Source organism: Rutidosis leptorrhynchoides, chromosome 7 (assembly GCF_046630445.1).
Source record: "Rutidosis leptorrhynchoides isolate AG116_Rl617_1_P2 chromosome 7, CSIRO_AGI_Rlap_v1, whole genome shotgun sequence".
Classification (NCBI taxonomy): Eukaryota; Viridiplantae; Streptophyta; class Magnoliopsida; order Asterales; family Asteraceae; genus Rutidosis; species Rutidosis leptorrhynchoides.
Genome location: NC_092339.1, coordinates 25,736,063 through 25,756,637, shown reverse-complemented (window position 1 = coordinate 25,756,637; position 20,575 = coordinate 25,736,063).

Genomic DNA, 20,575 nt, shown 5'->3' with positions numbered 1-20,575 from the left:
AAGCTTACCCATAAACGGCAACCTAGACATCATTCACTTACGACCGTGAGTAGCGATGAAGTTCACATGAATTGTACATTATCTTTGATTAACCTTCACTTTAGGTTTATATGTTATTATATATGTTATATTATATTTATTAATGTATTAACAATTTGATTATCTTATATTATATACTATAAGTTATTATTATTAAATTAGTATAGTTATAAAATAAGTGTTTATTAATAATGTATTATTATTAACTTACATTATAAGCATTATACTTTATTCTATAGTATAATTAGTTATTAACCGTAAGTTATAATAATAATATTAATTTAGTATATGTAATATACTTATGTTAATCTAAAATTATACTAATATATGTTAATTCAAATATTAATTCATTAAATATTATATTTATAATTTTTATAAACTTAGTTAATTATACAATTCAGTAGGATATTTTATAAAAATAATTTTATCAAGTTTTCGTATTTATTTCCCACTTTTTTTTTATACATACTCGGTTTATATTAATCAAAGTTAATTAGGTAATAAATATTAAATCGACCTAAATAAATAATTTTATATTTTTTAAAGGTTCTATATTCTGTAAAAATGTTGTAAAAATTATTAAATCAAATTTTATACCAAAATATTATTTATTATTATTTTCTAATTATTTAACCATTCTATTTGGCCTATAATTAAATAAATAGGAAAACAATTTAAAATTAATTTTTATATTTTTTTTTACAGTATCTAGTGATGCTACTAATTATATGAAAATTTTAAAAAAAAATATTTAATACAAGTTTGTATTTATTTTATATTTTTTTTATTATTTCTCTCGGTTTAGAATAATGCAAAAGTAAATTCTATTTAAATATTAATCGACCCATTTATTTAATTTTTATAATTTTCGCTTGTTTATAAGAGTATAATAATCTCAAAAAAATTATAATTATTTTTATTACTATTTAATATTTTATTACGAATTTTTCATAGTTTTTGTGTTTAATTAATAAGTAATTCGTAATTAAATATAAATAATATTCCAAAAATTCTAAAAATCATTTTCACATGTTCCTTAACAGTTTCAACTAATTTTTATACAATCCTTACTGATCTTAATATTTTATATCATTTATATCTATTTTATCTATATATATATATAGTGGTTTTGATTAAAATATAGAATATATATATAAAATAGTAAATAAATTTTGATTTCAATTCTAATATTCTTTTTATGTTAGTTTAAAGTTATGAAATTATTTTTTCCAGTTTTTAAGTACATATACTAATTTTTATTAATTTATAGTATATATATACTAACCGAAACAAAAATAAAAAAATAAATATATATCACAACATATAAATTAATATTTCAACTTTAATAACTTATATATGATTAATAGAATCTGTAAAAATTATTTTTACTAATTTTAATGGTTTATAACTATTTAATCCGATTTATATATTATTTTATGTAAACCGAAAGAAAAAAAATGAAATAAAAAGAAGGAAAAGAAAGTACCTCAAATTTCTTCAAACTTTGGAGAGAAAGATTTAGGGGTTGTGTGAAAAATATATGAGTTTTAGGTTGGTATTTATAGGTAAAAATGGTAGGTGAAAAAGAAAAAAATAATAATAAAAAAAAATATCAAGGATGCCAATTTTGACAAAAATGAAAAAAATGTGGAAAATATTTTTGATAAGATTGTTTTTGAAAAAAAAAATCAAGAAAAGTATTATTCAAATTTCATGGGCTTGAATTGTATTAAAAAAAATCTTACTTTTTTTTAGCTACAAATATAAATATAAATACTAATTAAAATAACTTATCATTTAATTAATAATTATGTTACATATAGTTTTATATATATAGTACTCATTAACATTAATATTAACTAAAGTTATTTTACATAATATATATAAACTTTAGTTAACAAAACGTGTCGACTAAAAATAAATATTTAATCAACGTCGAATTTAATTATATATTACGTATGAATAACAACCCTATAGGCAAGTGGTTGTTATACAAATAAATAGGAATTTAAAGGCAACACAAACAAACAACAAAACCTAGACCTATGAGGAAGAGAGGGAGCGAGAGAAAGTACTTTTTTTTTTAAACTAAATTCATTATTGTCATTAAACTTTTTACGCTCATATGACATTTAAACTTACCCAACGTATAAATATAAGGGTAATGATGACATTTGTAAAATAATCAAAAATTTAGCAAAACCTTTTTGGGAGATTTATTATTATATTATTATATATTATATATCTATAGTTTCTATTAAAATTTTAAAATAATGATGTCATTATTAGGCTAATTTCTTTGTTAAGAAAAAAATCAAAAACAAAAAGAAAAAAATCTAAGACTTTAAGGTGATGTCATTAATCTAATTAATGACTAATTAAATTAAATCTATTTATTTATTTATTTCATGTTTTTGGAAAAAAAAATTACTCTCATAAATTTTTAATTATTGATATATTATTATTCAAATTCAAATATGAGTTCTATTTACCAGATTAATTACGTTATATATGTATGCGAAATACACGTTTCAATAAAAGGTTCTAATGTAGGCTTTTATGACAAGGAAAATAGTAATTGTGATGAAAATTGGAAGATGATGGTGAGAGAATAAATGTAGTTCATTTATTCCGACCAAGTTAAATACATTAATGTGTTTGTAAAAACAACTAGAATTTTCTTAGTCGGTATCCGTCGGGTCATTAAACTAAATGAGTTTAACGTTTAAATTCACTTAATACCTAAAATATATCATTAAACTGTTGTGTTTAAACAAACTCGTGGTTTCACGGGTCATTTCACTATATATATATATATATATATATATATATATATATATATATATATATATATATATATTAAAAGAAATATGAATTAGTGTCGTTGTAGAAAAAGGAAAAAAAAAAAGAATTTTTCTAATGACAACCCTTAGGGCTGTCATTAAGAATTAAAAGTATGCATAACATGTGGTACAATGTGACGGTTGTGGGAAGTTATTTGCAGTAAGTGGGTTGACTATTTTAAATTTACAAGCATCTTAAAGCACGTCTAAACCTCTTAATGACAGCCCTTAGGGCTGTCATTAGAAAAAGTGTCATCCAATCCTTGATTTCACACCAGAATTTACACCCTGGCCCATCAAGATTTCAGCAAATACAATTTTTCAAGAGTATAAAACGTAACTTTAATTTTTTTATTTAATTCAAAAAACAAAATTCACCATTAACTTCAACGGGCCTTATCTTCCTATCCGACGTGAGTTAACTTTCACCGCTATCAACATTAAATTTGAAATAATTTTTCGAACAAAACGAGACTAGGTACGTTCGAAACCGACAATTTTTCAAAAACAGCACGCGCACCTAATCTAAAATGGGTTTTATCTTCTTACTCGACGCGAGTTAATTTTCACCGCTACCACCATCAAACTTGAAATAATTTTTCAAACAAAACGAGACTAACTACGTTTGAAACGGACAATTTTTCAGAAACGGTACGCACACATATATCTAAAACGGGTATTAACAAATGGGTCGTTTCCCCTTCTGTACATACACAACGCTAAGTTAAATATGAATATGCAGGCCGAAAGGCCCCGCCGAATCGCGCGGGCCGAACCAGACTAGTTTGAAATAATAGAGAGTACTTTTCAACTAAGCAATTGATTGTGTTACAAAGCATTTAAGTAAGGAACTAATTTTCATAAAATAAAATTCATAAATAATTCAATGTTTACTCTGTATAAATTACTGATGAAAAGACACTTGAAAATGCAAAGAATGAAACTTTAAAGTGTATGAAATTTGCTTAAACGAACCACAATGCGTACCCATACAACCACCATTATTTTCTTTCTCACAATCATAACCTTTTCGATTACTTATATTTATGGAAAAGTTGAAGACAATTCGTGTTTTATATTTACGCGATATCATATGTACGTAATAAATGACATCCCTGAAGATATCGTTGTCCGTGTGAGATCAAAAGATGACGATCTTGGAAATCATACACTTCCTCTTCACGGAAGGTATGATTGGTCTTTTTGTAATAATGGCGACACGCTTTTTTCTAGCGACTTTTGGTGGGGCTCAAAATACCAAGGAATGCATCTATTTGATCAATATATTGCGAGTAAGTGTAGTCACCCAGTTACTGGCATCGAGCATTGTTATTGGTTAGTAAGGCCTGATGGATTCTATTTGAGTAGATATGACAATCCATTCCCTAATGACAGTTGGATGTTTATGCAAAATTGGTCCTGAAACAATGTAATGAATTCAATTTCAATTCAATTTTATAACAAAACGTTATACCATAGAAATAAGTGAATCATATTTTATCAATAGACTATTTTAGCTATAGATACAATACACATTTATTCACTGCATTATAATGTATTTTGAGAATCATTAATGTGTTATGATTTATGGCTTCGTTCTTCAATCTGACATAGATAACACATCTAGCGATTCACTACGATTTCAGATAGTAATGCAGAATTCAAACTATGCATTATATTAAATTTATATTTATATTAACGAGAATGTACATAAGTACATAACTGCGAAAACTTATTATTATTTACACAATAATTATGTTTTTAAATACAATACATAACATGTAAATGTTATTAAATATTCATACAATTGACAAATAAATGTTCAAAATCACAAATTACATGTAAAGTTTTACTCCCTAAGTTATATGAAATGTTGATATGTTCATAAACACATGTGCACATGTGAAAGAAAAATTATATATTTGACTATATGAGTAATTTATAGATTTTTCATACTATTTTATTTTAAATGATTAACATTAACATATGTTTCAATCTACTCACATGTTCAAATTCTTGTAATTTAAAAGTTTACATAGTTTATTATTTTTTTATTCATGTTTAAAACTCCCGGGCAGTAAAGTGAAACTTCTTGTTAGGAGGGTTTTCTCGTTTATTATAAAAAAAATTCACTACACACACACATATATAAACAAACTAGTGTTATATTTTTACTGGTCCTAAAAACGGATGGAGATGTTAAAAACAAGTGTCATTTTAAGGTTAGTCTCAACGGTTGGGTCCTTGGGGCCGCTCAGTCGTCCGTGCACCTGGGCGCCGATTGCAGCGGACCGCTCGGGCCACCGCCCACCCATGCGTCCCTATGTTTGTGTTTTTTTTACATTTTTGTGGACGGAAAAAATTAGAAGAAACACCCGTTGAAAAAAAATAACATTCAAAGGTAGCGGCTAGTTTAATAAATTTTTTAACTTACTTATTAAACTCTATATATACACATCAATATTACACATTTTATTCACACAACTCATCATTTCACATTCATTTTCTTTCATTTCAATCTCATATTCAACTTTGTATTACAAAAAAATGAGTTCCAAAAAAAATTCAAACAAAGGAAAATCCAAACAACGTTACAAGTTCATGATCGAAACGAAGTCGAGCGAGATATGTTGCAATCATTCATTGACTCTACGCAACAATCTTCTTTTTTTTTTTTTCAATTTGCAAATGTCAATCCGTTTGCGAATATGTTCTCAAATGTTCACACACAACAACACCATACTACCCAAACAACAACACAATCAACAAGTTCCATACTACTCGAATCAACAACAAAGTCAACAATATTCATACTACCCGAACCAACAACAAACTCAACAATAAACACCTTATTATCCAACACCACGTGACGAATTGGACACGAACAAGTTCCCGAAACTACACGGGATGTCGAACCCGAGCCTGAACCTGTTGCCGATCCGAAAGGCAAGAAAGTTAAGTGTCTGAAAGTTGCTTGGTCCGACTTGGAAACTAAAATTTTATCCGAGCGTTATGTGTACGTTTCCGAACTTCCGGGTGAGGGAAACGATCAAACTTTTAATTCATGTTGGGGTAAAGTCCGAAGACTATATAATGCGATGGTTCTAGAGAAAAGACGTGCAAATCAAATTAGTGAGAAATGGGCTAAAATTCAAAGGGATGTTAAGCTTTTTATTTCAATTTATTCAAAGATCGAGAAAATGTGGCAGCGTGGTTGTACGGGAGAAGACATTATGAACGCGACCCTAGAACAATTCAAAATTCAAACCAAGGGCCGACAATTCGCTTTTGAGGATGTGTGACGAGTTTTAAGAGATTGCCCAAAATTTTTGGAAGGTGAATGTATAACGGCTAACAACAAACGAAAACAATCAGATGATATACCAATAAATGTTCCAATCGAGGGAAGTTCCAACCCAAACACAAGCACGAACCCCGACCCAACTCAATTTGAAAATTTTCGTAAGGATCACGACCCAATCCGACGTCCTCCTAGTCGAGCTAAAAGTCAAAGGGATTCGTACTCATCCGATGCCGCGAGCCGTATTTCATCCGATGAAGTACGACTAAAAATAACTCAATCCGTTGAAGCTTCGCAACTAGCGGCGAATTGATCCTTGGAAAAACTATGTGAGGATAGCGATATGCGAACAGCGTTTAAAGCTTCTTTCCAAACCGATGTCACGTGATTTGCCTCCCGACGAATACGACATGATGATGAGGGCTCGTGCGAGAATTAAGAAAAGATATGCGAAACAATCGGAAGCTTCAGCGAGGACGAGTAGTTTGATTGGTTAGTTTCTACAGTAGTATTTTATTTTATATTTTCGTAAGATTTTAATTTTTTTATTATTGTAATGTTTTTAATTTTTATGAAAGTTTAATTTTATTTGAATAAATATTTTTTAGTTTAAATAATTGTAATTATTTAATTATATAACTAAAAAATAATATAAAAAAGAATCAATATATTGGGAAAAAAAATGTCACTGTTGAGACTTTAGAGTGTTTAGTGTCTTAGAAATGAAGAAGTATCACCGTTAGAAGCAATTTAAAAGAGAGTTATGGAGTAATAAATTACACTAATACTCCGTAAGTAGAACCCATTACTTTACCAATTTACCAATTCAATAAAGGAAATTGAATAAAATTGAGACCGAAATTCAACAAATGGGATTCTTTGGTTATATCTTTCTCAATTTTGAGTAATATAATACGGAGTATTCAATAATACTAAAAATTACAGCACGAGGAGGTGATGATTACATTACCGACATGGCGACATTGTCAATTGAGAATTATTCTAGAAAAGAATGCATGTGTTGAAATAGTGTTAAAAAAGAAAAAAGAATGTTTAAGATTTAATTACAGCATTCCCATTCACCAAAGACTTTCTTATATTAATAATTGCAACATCACCATTTAATCCCCGTTTGATTTAATCACACTCAACTATGACATACTACTATGGGAGATGCGGAGAGAGAGCAAAGTGATCGAGCATTCGAGGCCCAGGATTTTTAGGGGTCTAATTTTTTGATATATACTGATATAATCGAAAATTTGAGTAGTCGTGAAACTATAAAAACACAACTGAAATAGCAAAGACAAAACACAATAGGTCGAAAAACAACAATCAAATGACTCAGAAAAAGGAGAAAACAAAGTCCACTAGCGTTTTAGCAAGGACGAAAGGGTCTTTTTTAAATAGTTTATATTATTCGTTAGGGTCCACGGGCCATTTTCCCCATCTCGTTCTAGGCTCATAAATTCTCGGGACCGACACTCCATACTACCATCACATAAACTCACTTTATTATTTTATCATTAAACTTCTTCTTATTATTATTATTATTATTTAACACTCTCCGTCTCATTACAAGTGTCCACTTACATTTTGCACACAATTTTTGAAAATCTCACTAAGTTCACATTCTAAATTTTCTCGTTCATTTAACATAAAGTGAACACATGAAATTGATCGTCACAAAATTAAAATGTGGACCCTTATTATTATTATTATTATTATTATTATTATTATTATTATTATTATTATAATAATAATAATAATAAACTTAAAAGTATTAAAACTTACAAAAAATTAGTGGGGAGCCTAGAGACAATCTGGGCTCCCACACCTCTAGCAATAGCAAAACCTATCCTAGTAAAAATATGAGCAGCAGCACCGGCACCAATATCTTGCGCCATCGAACTCTTCTGAACCCGCTTTAGCAAAGAGACATCATCCTTTTCTAATTCCCCAAGGGAAGAAAATGAGAAAGGAATGAAACCATAACCAATCGTCTGACAGCTAGATTCGTACTTGACCCGCTTCCGACGAGCCGCATCAACCACAGCACGTCCAGGGACAAAGTCAGAAAGCCCAGACTGTGTCAAAGGAGAAGACCTTGTCAAGTCAACACAAACATCGCGACCACAATCCCAGGAATAAAGTAACACATCTGCAGGTCTGAGGGCCCTGTCGTTCCCTCCAGACAACCCAATGTCAACCTCCTTTCTCGCTGAAATCCCAGATCGATAACAAACATCAACAAGGGAATCCCGAACAACATTATGTGGATGCTTATTATTATTATTATTATTATTATTATTATTATTATTATTATTATTATTATTATTATTATTATTGTGTAATATTTTTTTTATTTTATTATTATTTAAAAGACACTTTAATTTTAATTGTGGTGGTTCCCACTAATAAAAAAAGTAAAATAACAGTATCACATCTTCTCGCCATTTGGAGTTGTTGATTTCATCCTTTATGTATGGGGTGATTCTCACACACACTTTTTTGATCCTCACACATCAATTGAATATTATTAGAAGAGCAAAATGTCAAAATAGGTGTGTGAGGATCAAAAAAGTGTGTGTGAGAATCATCCCCCTCTACCTATTCCATTTGCAATTCCACGGTTTCATCCATCACCATTTTTAAAACTATTCAAGCAAACACTCAAAGATAAACATACACACGCACAAGAAAAACAAACATATAGGAAAGTTCACCCTCCGAAATTCTGTACAACGACGGAATGCTTCACGAGAAACAATTGGCGAGATATTCACAACCCACTGCCACCAGTGGCATGGAATTAACAATGTATTAACGGTTCAAAGAAACTATGTCGGGATTCCTCTTATAATCTTCACCGTCTTATATATAAACACAAAATTGAAATAAATATAATGTATAATATTAAGTATTAAGTATCATATAAATGAAATACTTTTATTTGCATTAAAAATTTACAAATTCTAAATATACAATACTAATATGTTAAACAGTTAATAAAACTCCTAAATAACCAAATTTTAGTTTTCACTATATATCCAAAGATGGTTTGTAAGAGCATACGGTGTTCGACTTCCATTCCACCACCACTGATACCGCACCGAAATGAACACCGCATAGGCTTTCCTTCCACCGTCCCCTCACATCGTCCCTAAACAGAGGGTGGTTTCTTTTTCTTTTTGTTTTGTTTTGTTTTTGTTTTTTTTTTTTTGTTTTTTTTAAATCATTTTATTTTCTTATAGGTCAGCGTCATATTCGACCTTGAAATGGACACAGAACGACACCCCATTTTAATCAATTTCAAGGTCGATCTTCGAACTTGAAATGGACACTGAAAATGGACACGGACACCTCGTGCTCTAAGGTGAGATAAAATGCTTTTGTGCGTGTATCTATCATGTAATTCATTGGGATTCCATATTCTTATTGTATGTGTCACACATATCGATCCACATAATAACTTGTAAGTTTTCAACAGACATGTAATACCCTTCGTTCTTAGCAGCAGAATAACTGCTATCTTCGATAATAATGTTACACAATATGATGCAAACATTCATGATAAGTTTTGTAGTGCTTACGTTAAAAGCTCTTGTCGATTACTGATATATGTAAATGACCCTGTGAATTACCAATAGTCTGTACAACAATGTTACATGTGTATATTGTTTCCTTGTAAAGTACACCATTCTCGTTTCGACAACACATGACAACTCGTCAATGGAAGATACACATGCGGGGTATATTCCAAAGCAATATAATACTTTCCTTGGTAATTAAAATATATCTATACGAGATTTGGAGAGTGGTGTCATTTAACAAGTAGTTGAACGATGTAAATGCATTAGACCGTTCCTATGTGTGTCTTTGCATTAACACCGTGTCACATCAACACAACTTCAACATTTTCTTCTCATCACTAACTGATCATGCATATTTTTACCACAGGGTTAATATGTATGTTCAATGCGTAAAAAGGGAGGGGTTTAAGGATCTTAGAATAAGGCTCTCCGGTCCGGCTACCGTGAATAACCCTGGCCGACATGATGATGTCGGCGGGGTGGCCAAGTGATTAAGTCCACCTTCGATAACGTGCGTTGATCAGAAGACCCCATATAAAGGCTGTAGGTGTTAGTCGACAAAGAACTAACCTGTTAACCTTGAGAAGGCTAGAGATGATGTTGGTTACGTAAGATGTGTGATTGATGATCGTTACGTAACGTTGTTGTGTTGTTAGAATGATAATAAGGGTTTGTATATATAGGCAAACCCTAATTCTAGAACCATCCGAGATAATGGTAATCTCTTCCATAACCAACTCCCCCGAATCACGGATATAATTATGGAAAAGGTACTTACTTGAGGACCAAGTAACCGCCGTACCAGAAACATAGGCATTCGATACGAATACGCATGCCGCATATCGCATACAAAGTACACGCATACGTATGCCAGCGAGTGTCCGCATACGTATGCATTGCGCATGCGGGGTGCGGTATCATTATGTCCCCCCCAGTTTGATATTATATGGCGCAAGACATATGATATCAAACTATTAAGCGAAAAAGAAAAAACAAGAAAACAGCTAGCATTTAATTTTTCGCGTGCGTTTCAATGTCATTAAATGCCTGTCACTGTCGCAGAAACCCATTCGGCTGATAAGACGTAAAGTGGCAGTTTGGCAGGCGCGTGTGAGCCACGCGCTCAACACAGGACACATCGAACTGACTCCCACGTGCGTGCAAAAAATATCAATCGTTGATTGCGTTACACGTGTACAGCCACGATGAAACTCGTTTCACCCCATGACCCCCAAGTTGCACTATAAATAGACCTGTTCCTCCCACATTTCCATTTTTCTGCATCAAGCTTCCTCAATACGCTGCCAATTTCAATTCCGATCAAAACTTGAATATTCCGGCCAACTTCTAAAGGTTAGTTATTCTCCGATCACTTTATAGAAAATGACTAAGGCTAACGAGACATATGTAGATAGTGTAGTGTCTATTATAGAGCAGAAGCATATTGATTCTTTAGTTAAACAATACCCACCGCTAGCACAGTATAATCCGGTGCCTCCCCAGTCTAATCAACGTGCCCACAAATCGCCGGAGAACAAGGTAGCTATATATGAGCATGCGTTTAAGCATGGCAATTTTAGGGTGCCTCCTTCCGACTTCTTTTTAGGCGTTTTAGATCATTTTGGCGTAGGGTTAGGTCAATTACACCCGTACGCAATAGGGAAGATTGTACTGTTTGAGATGTGGTGCGTTGCACTCAACAAGGTGCCCTTAGTGAAGGTATTCTGCCACCTATACCGCTTAGCGAATCATCACAAGTCATGGTTCACTTTCTTCGCTCGTCAGAACTTCACCAAAACCCCCAAATCGAACGCGGGTCACTGGAAAGAAACCTTCTTTTTTATTGACCAATCTGTTGTGGGAGCCACCTTTCTGCAAACACATGTCTGGTACGAAAGCATGGCTAAGGACGTGAACAAAACCCCCGTCCTTGATGACGAGGAAACAAAGCTGTTAGCGGAGTGCGCTAACGCACAGCTTGTGCACTGGTCATATGGGAATGTTATGCTGCGGTTGGGAAGGATATCCTCGCACTGGCCATGGGAGAACATGCATCCAGCCATAATCGCGCCGAATGGCAAGGGTAGGATTAGTATAAATGCATATGAATATTTAACCACTAGCGTATACATACATGTTTTAATATTACACATATGCTTGCAGAGATGAAGATGAAGAAAGTGCTTACCGCAGAGGAGATTGCGGCCATCTCCTTCCGCAAGCAGAATGTTAATGAACCGCTTGAGCAGGAGAAGACTGGCGAGAACGAGGTGCAAGCACCTGCCACCTCGGGCAACAAGCGCAAGGCTACCGAAGCCACCCAAACCAAGCAGAAGAAGAAGAAGCTAACTCCTAAATAAAAGGAGGACATGCGGAATGACAACTTTGTCTCCGTCGATCCAGCATTCGCAGATCTTCCTCCTCCTATCATCGGTAAGCATCTCATTTCTTTCGTAAACACCGTACGATTAACTTCATGTGCTAACAAGTTACTGATATGCAGAGCATATTGAGGAGACGCAGTGTGACAACCCGAAAATTTCCGACCAAATTTAAACTTTAATCTTTATATATTTCCGACACGATAAGCAAAGTTTGTAAGTTGAATCTCAAGAATTTTAAACTGTGTTCATACATTCATTTAACCTCGAAAAAATTCCAAAGATTCACGAACCATTATAGGAACGGATATGATTATATATATATATATATATATGTGTGTGTGTGTGTGTGTGTGTGTGTGTGTGTGTGTGTGTGTGTATGTATATATATGTGTATATGTATATACTATAACTTGAAAACGTTAGCAAGTATTAAACGTATAATACTTTACATGAACGTATTTGTTTCAATATGTTTATCGATGGAATTAGAAGATTATATCAAATGATTAATTTATCTGGTACGGTGTATGATTACGAGTCCCTATTGAGAGGTCCACTTTGATTTAGAAAACCTTTCATTTTAACGATATTTGGAATAAATGGTAAAGTGATCTTCGAGTAAGAACAAAAGTGTCAATTAACGGGAACTAGACAAGGGTTAGTGGAGATTCCCGTCTGATTTTCAATTTATGCTTTACAATAATTGTCTCGTGACTTTTAGTAAGATAAAACCATCTGTCATGATTTTATACGTACATTTATCCATTTGATCTAATCCTACAACCCATGAATAAACTGTAGGTTAATAACTTGAAACCTGTTATGATTTATTTATTATTTTACTCTCTTAAGTAAAAACGTTTTTTTCGACATAATAGAACTAGTTTATTAATATATATGTTTAGATAACGTTGGTTGGAATATTAGTTGTTAGATATATGAATAACTTGCAACGTACATTAAAACGTGTTCATTAAATATATATGTTTTTAAATTAGTTTAGTACACAATAGTAACATTCGCTTAGTGATGCGATTGATATTTAAAAAGTTAATACATAAATAAATTGTATTTAATTAAGTTTTTAAATGAAAACGTTACGAGTTATAATATTTTTCTGAACGATTTTTAAAATGAACTTTGAAAAATAATTAGTTTTGAAAGACTAAATATTGTATCATTAGATAAATATTTCAAACATATATTATGTACAAATTTACAATTCTAAATAAAAAATATATATATTTTTTAATTTAGTCATAAAACGTCCTGATTTAAAATAATATATTTTGACGAACAACGAGTCACTGATTTATAGAAGCAAATGACCACAACACTCAATTATATAAGTTGCATTTTTTATAAGGTAATTTATTGATGAGAAAGTCAAATTATTGTTAAAGGTACACGTCGCGTAACGTAAAAGGCTAGTTTTCTAAACGTACGAAAGTGCGTTCGAAAAACCGAAAGTGGTACATGAGTCGAGTGACAACGTAAGAGTCATTTGAACAAAAATTATATTTTTACTACGCACGTAAATATAATATAATATTTAATTAATTCTAAAGATTAAATATAATATATATTAAATATTATATAAATCTACGTATGAATAATATAACGAAATGGTGTCGGCAGCCTTTTTATAGTACAAATGAGCTGGGAAACTAGGCCATGCGATCGCATGGCCATTCTCCTTTCAAACCATGCGATCGCATGGTGGTTAGGTGAAGGTGTTATCCTTTAAAGTTCGATCATTTCGCGTTTTGTGATTCAGAATTCCATCCTCTCATCTATCTTACTCCGTAATATTCATTATTTATATTATTATTATTATTAATTTTTATTATTAAGATTATTATTAATCTTACTATTAGTATTATTATTATTATTATTATTATTATTAGTATTAGTATTATTACATAAAATACTACGACGAGGTCATGAGTGGGTTATTTTAAAAACTGGTTTTCGAGTAGGATGGGGCTAAGGAAATTATGGCTTATAGCTATGGAGGTGATGGGCATGGTTCATGGGTATGCTCGTGAGGTCAAATTAGTGTTTATTATCTCCGTTGCGTTTACGTACCTTTCCTGCAATATTGAATCTCAATATTGATACGTGAGTACTCATAATTTAATTTTTACATACTAATAGTGTATCCCTGACTAGTGCTCGAGTATATAGGATTGTGCATGCTTGTACTTTTGATATTGCCATTAGATAGGATGTGTTGAATCTTGAATTAGTTACATATGCGGTTGATATAATGTATAAGATATGCATGTCGTTGGAAAGCTAGCGAAAAATTAAGAACTTTTCATTTAGATATGGAATGGTTTCGATGAACGGATTAGAAGTTATAGTCAATTGAATCTTTGTATTATTATTAAAATTGATTATTACTATCGTCGTTACTATCGTCATTATAAATTTTATCTAATTATTATTATTATTATCTTTATCAATAAAAAGTGTTAACATTAAAAATTGTTATTTTTATTATTATTACTATCGTATTTATCGTTAAAATTATAATTAGTATTATTATCATTATTATTATCATTAAAATGAACACGTTATAAAAGACAATTAAAAGTTATTAAACGAATCGATTAAAAAATAATAAGTATGAGTATCATGATGAAATTAAAATATTATAAGATATTAATTTAGACAAAATTATCGTTCTTATTATTTTTATCATTACTATTATTATTAAAAGTATCGTTAGTATTAAAACTATCATTTTAACAAAAATTATCATTTTAATAGAAATGTCATTGTATATAAAGGTGGATCACAAGATTTCAGTTGTTTCATCCGAAACGTTTATCAAAATATTCTACAAAATTGAGCACCCTGGTAACTAAACTTAACGTATATATAATTTATACCCTTTGTATAATCATCTTAATAATACACGCAAACCAACGTGTACGCTTCTCAAATAGCATACGTCCGTTAAAAGGCTAGTGCTCTAGCTCGGACGGGGATATCAAGCCCTATGGATCCATATACTACTACTCGCGCCCACCAGTTCTTATAACTGGCAGTTACTAGTTACCAAAGCTAAGGGATTTTCGGTTCAAACTCAGTGTAGAATTTAGTATGTACTTGTATCCATTGCGTTTAAAATAAATTGCATGTATTTTCAGCCCAAAATATTTAAAGCATTTAAAAAGGGAGCAAATGAAACTCACCTTAGCAGCATATAAAGTCGTTCACCAAAATGTGACCGAAACTCGGATTACCAAATAACCGTAGATCTTAACCTAGAGAACATATGTTGGTCAATAAATGTCTATCAAGCTAGGTCAGGTCATAGTGTATGATGTGTGCAGCGGGGTGTACGAAATAGTATTAATTTTTACTACAAAATGCGATGAAATATTACACAAGTTTTATTTATTTATTTATCGAGTGGATATACCTAAACCTTGCTACAACACTTATAGGCAGTGTACCTAATCGTAGAGTAGTGTAGTTTTTAGTAAGTCCGGTTCGTTCCACAGGGAGCTGGTGAAGTTAACGCTATATTATTAAGTTTATTTGTAAAAATATATATATAAATAAGTAGTAGTATTATTATAAAATGGGGGTTTTACCGTTTAATGACCGGTTTGTCGATTTTAAGCGTAAAAATAAATGACAAAAATTAAAGTGCGTAAAATAAATTGCGATAAATAAAATGACAGAAAATAAAATGACAGAAAATAAAAGTGCGATGAAAAATACAATAAAACAATTATGCTTATTTAAACTTCCGTAACCATGATGTTTGACTTTTTGATTTTAATTAATTGTCCAATGGGTTAATTGTCCTTTGTCCTGGATTATTTGAAACCTATGTGGTTTTTGTCCAAAATAGTTCACCGGTCATAATTATAAAATGCTCGGCAATTTATCCTTATTCCCGAAGTCAAATAATCCAACTAATTAGGGATCCGAACTGTAACAAGGTCTTAATACTTTGTTTAATGATTACACCAGGTTAACGACTGCGTGTAATCCAAGGTTTTAATTCTTTGTTAACAATTACACCAAGTGTCCTTAAATGTAATCCACCCCTGTTTTATTGGTCCATGAATATTAATTTATCCACTTGGCCTTAGTGAATAATAAATTACCCAACCCAAATAATTAATTAAATGATTGTAAAGGATGTCGTATAAACGTCACTAAATAGGACATCCATAACCATTTTATTATTATTTAGATTAATTAATTTGAAGATAGGTTCGACAGGCTCCCATGAGTTGTCACTCAATTTTAGACAATACCCCCCATCTATTAATTGTCCATGGTCCAAAGTCCACAGGTGTCGGTCTTTTGTCCATACCCTAATTATGGTAAAAAAATCCAATTACCCCATCTTAATATTTAGCCTAACATCACGATTACTTCAATTTAAATAAGTATAATAATGACTTAGCTACTATACATTAATTTAAAAAGGAAGAACATAGCTTACAGTGGTGATTAATCGCGTAGCGTTACACGGACAGAGTTCCTACTTTAAAACCCGTAAAACATTTCTTACAATAATCCAATTATTATTAATCTTAAATTAAACTTAATATTATAAATATAAATATAAATTACATAAGAAAGAAAGAAGATTGGAAAAAGGTGTATCTAAATCATCGATTTAGATGGCCTTTTATAGGCAAATGATAAATTGAAATTTTCACTTATGACCCCTGAACTATGCTCAATTAACAACTTTTTATTATTTAATATTATTCTTATTATGAATTATTTAAATATTATATTATATTCTTGTGCATAGTTGACTTGTACTTTCAGCTCTGTTGCGTCGAGCGTTGAAAGTTGGTTCATGCCTCGGTTCCGGATTTTCGAACGCTCTTTCGTACTATTTTATATCGTGTACTTTGTGTTTTGCGTCTTGTACTCTTGTCATTTTTAGACGTTTCTCATCAATAAATTGAACCACTTTAATTGTATCTTGTACTTTTTAGCTTTTCGGACATTTGTGTCTTCAATTCGTCGAATCTGCCTTTTGTCTTCGCACTTATTTAATATAAACGAATATTACTTGAAAATAGAACAATTGCAACTAAAATCTTGTCTTTCTTGAGGGATAATGCTATGAAATATATGTTCCTTTTTAGCCTTATCAATATCCCCATACTTGAGCGTTGCTTGTCCTCAAGCAATACAGTCTTGAAATAAGATAATACAAATCACACGAATCACTTCTTTATTCTTCACACTTTGTACATCAGTGATTTTGATAGAGCGGTATAAACAATGATAGTAACGATAGAACCATGGTTGAAGGTGGTTGTGCCATCCACAGTTGCCTCGGGTTCAGGTCAACGACACTTGCAATCAAATAGCCGATTTACTTTCGGTTTCCAAAGCAAAGTGCACATTTGAAAGGCGGTTTACAGTCCCACATGACTATAAAAATGTAGATCCTTAAGGAAATTGGATCTTTATGAAAACATTTGATCTTTTGAAAATTCAATCTAGATTTTACCCTAGATAAGTTTTCTGATTTGACCCACCATTCGTTGTTGCAAAATATATTTGTGGATCAATATTTTGGCTAAAAACTTTTAGGTTCGTGTAATCCACTGCTATCCCTGTATCGGAAAGCACACATCCAGTTTACTTGTTCCGTATATTACCTTTCGGTAAACTACCGTCCGGTTGTAAAGGAAAGCGATGAACAAGAAACTGTTAAGGCAATGTCCCATGACATGCAGATGATTATGGTCTTTTGACGTGTCGGATGCTAGTACTATCCTTGGTAGGAGCAATAGTAAAGATCATCCTATGATTTTTCGGTCTGGCACAAGGTCCTGTCTCCGACCATGCTATGCAACCACCGTTCTTACGGTTGACACCAGATTTGGTTCAGGTGACCTAATGAATTCCAGGTGAATTCCTAGGATTTTACGTTCAATGGTGATGAACGCATTGAAAATGGGTTTTCAGAAAACAAATCGGTTTGTATTTTTGATCAAAATATTTTCTCGTTCAAGCTCGATTTTAGATATCATTGAATTCCATGAGTTTGAATTCTCAATCTTTAAGGTCAATATCAAGGATTGAGTAATATCAGGCTTAAATGCTGATTTTTAATCTTTAAGGAGATTATCCTTTCTGGGGATCTGATTCATTAGTCTTATCAAGCTAATTTTCACGGTGCCTCCCCATTGTACGAGATAAATCCTTCTCATGGTTAGGATAAATCTGACCACCTGGCGACCCTGTTTGATGCTGAGGTCCGTGGATTTCCTGCTGATTTTAGAGATGACTTTTCTAGATTTTTCGTCAACCTACAGCTGGTCTGGACGACAACTTCTTGACCTAAATCAAGAAGCGCGTGTCTTTTTCGGAAGACTTTACTTCCTTTTAATGATGGAATTGATTCATCGTGTAGATCCATCTCTTCTTTCAAAAGTATTACAATAAATCGGGTAAAACAGTTAATTTAGTCCAAAACAAAAGCACCTGCAATAAACTTTACACAAACATGTGATAGATAGTTTTTAATTGAATAACTTGGTATATTCTCCCCACACTTAGTTTCTTTCTTTGCCTTTTTATTCTCCTTTATTCCATTTTAAATGAATTCAAGCGTTTTGGGTTGTTTCTCAATTTATGTCCTTTTTGAGGTAACAATAATTTCGGTATTAACACCTAGTTTTCATCGTTCATAAATATATATAAACATGATTTTAATTTCATTTAGTTGAAAATTTTTCAAATTTTCGCAAAATTTGGCAAATAAACCAAGTGTAAACCCGAGAGAATTTATAACCCTTCCCCACACTTAAGATCATGCAATGCCCTCATTTGCATGAAATCAGACTCTAATTATAAATTCATGAGGGTGATTAGTGTAGAAAAGTTATTGGAAATACCGAGTTTGCAAACATGTTGTTTTATATCACATTTGATATTTTGCGTCTTGTCGTCAAAATTAGAAGCTTTTGCTGAACTTAATGACATTCTTTGAAAGTGCGCTGTTTTACCCTGTTTTGTACATAACATAAAATACAAACATATATATACATATTTTTAAAGTTTGATATATTATCCCACGTTTAAAAATTTATAAAATATATATATATATATATATATATATATATATATATATATATATATATATATATTTTTTTTTTGCATACTTTAGATCAATAAAATTAAAAAAAATAATGATAACAAAATTTATCGCCCCGTCCTTGGGTAAAGCAATTTCGGTTCAACGACCTAGTCTTCAACTCACGACGAATTTTAGAAATCAATTTTTTAAACTTAATGAAATAAAGTAAATTTTGTTTTTAAAATCACACAAAACTTAAATTTAAAAGGCATATTAATTAAAACCTAAAAAATAAAAATTCAGAATGGTGGGAGAAAACTAGTTCTTTAGTGTCTGCTAGCGGAAAAGACCAATCGAATTCCATTCTCGGAACAACACGAGAACAGAACAATTAACTCTAGACAGCATTTTCTTTTTAGAACATTTAAATCTCCCCACACTTAGGTAGCTGTGGTGTCGAAATTGTGATTAACTTCATCGTCAATTTCTCTTGGTCCATAATCAACTTGCATATCCGTGACTTTTTCTTTAAGCCATTGGTCGGATTCCTGTGTAATATCCACAATTTCAACTAGTTTCTCCTTTTCTTTAGGTGATAGATTGGATACTAACCGGTTACATAACTTAAAGTTCCCCTTGGTTCTAGCATCGCGAATCCGTTTAATAAGTTTCTTCATTGAACTATTAATAACGGGGTCATTTAATTTCGTATCAACAACGGGGTTCTTTGTTATCAGGTCATCATTAGGTGTTACTTCATTTTCCCCACACTTAGGCGTTTTATTATTGCTAAGCACTACCGTTGGAGTTGGTAAAACAACATGGTTCTTACCGATCGTTTTTGCTGGTTCAACGGTTTTGGTTGGTGGAGATTTAGACTTTCGAATCATAAAGGTGATCAATTTTTCATCATTACTAAGTGTCATTCTACCATTTCTTACATCAAATAACGCCCCGGTGGACGCTAAGAATGGTCGACCTAAAATTAGAGGAATGTTTGGGTCCTCTTCTATGTCAATGACAATGAATTCGACTAGAAAGGTTAAATTACCTACTTGAATGGGTAGGTTGTTAGCAATTCCAACTGGGTGCTTAATGGTTTGATCAAGGAGTCGAACACTCATATCCGTTGGACTTAACTTACCTACACCTAATCTCTTATATAAGGAAAGAGGCATAACACTCACACTTGCACCTAAATCTGCCAGTGCATCATACATGACACAATCACTAAGTAGACAAGGAACAATAAATTCACCCGGATCACCTACCCTAGGTGGAGGTTTTGGTGGAACTGTATTCACCGGGTTTACTTCTACGGCTTTTGTTTCTTG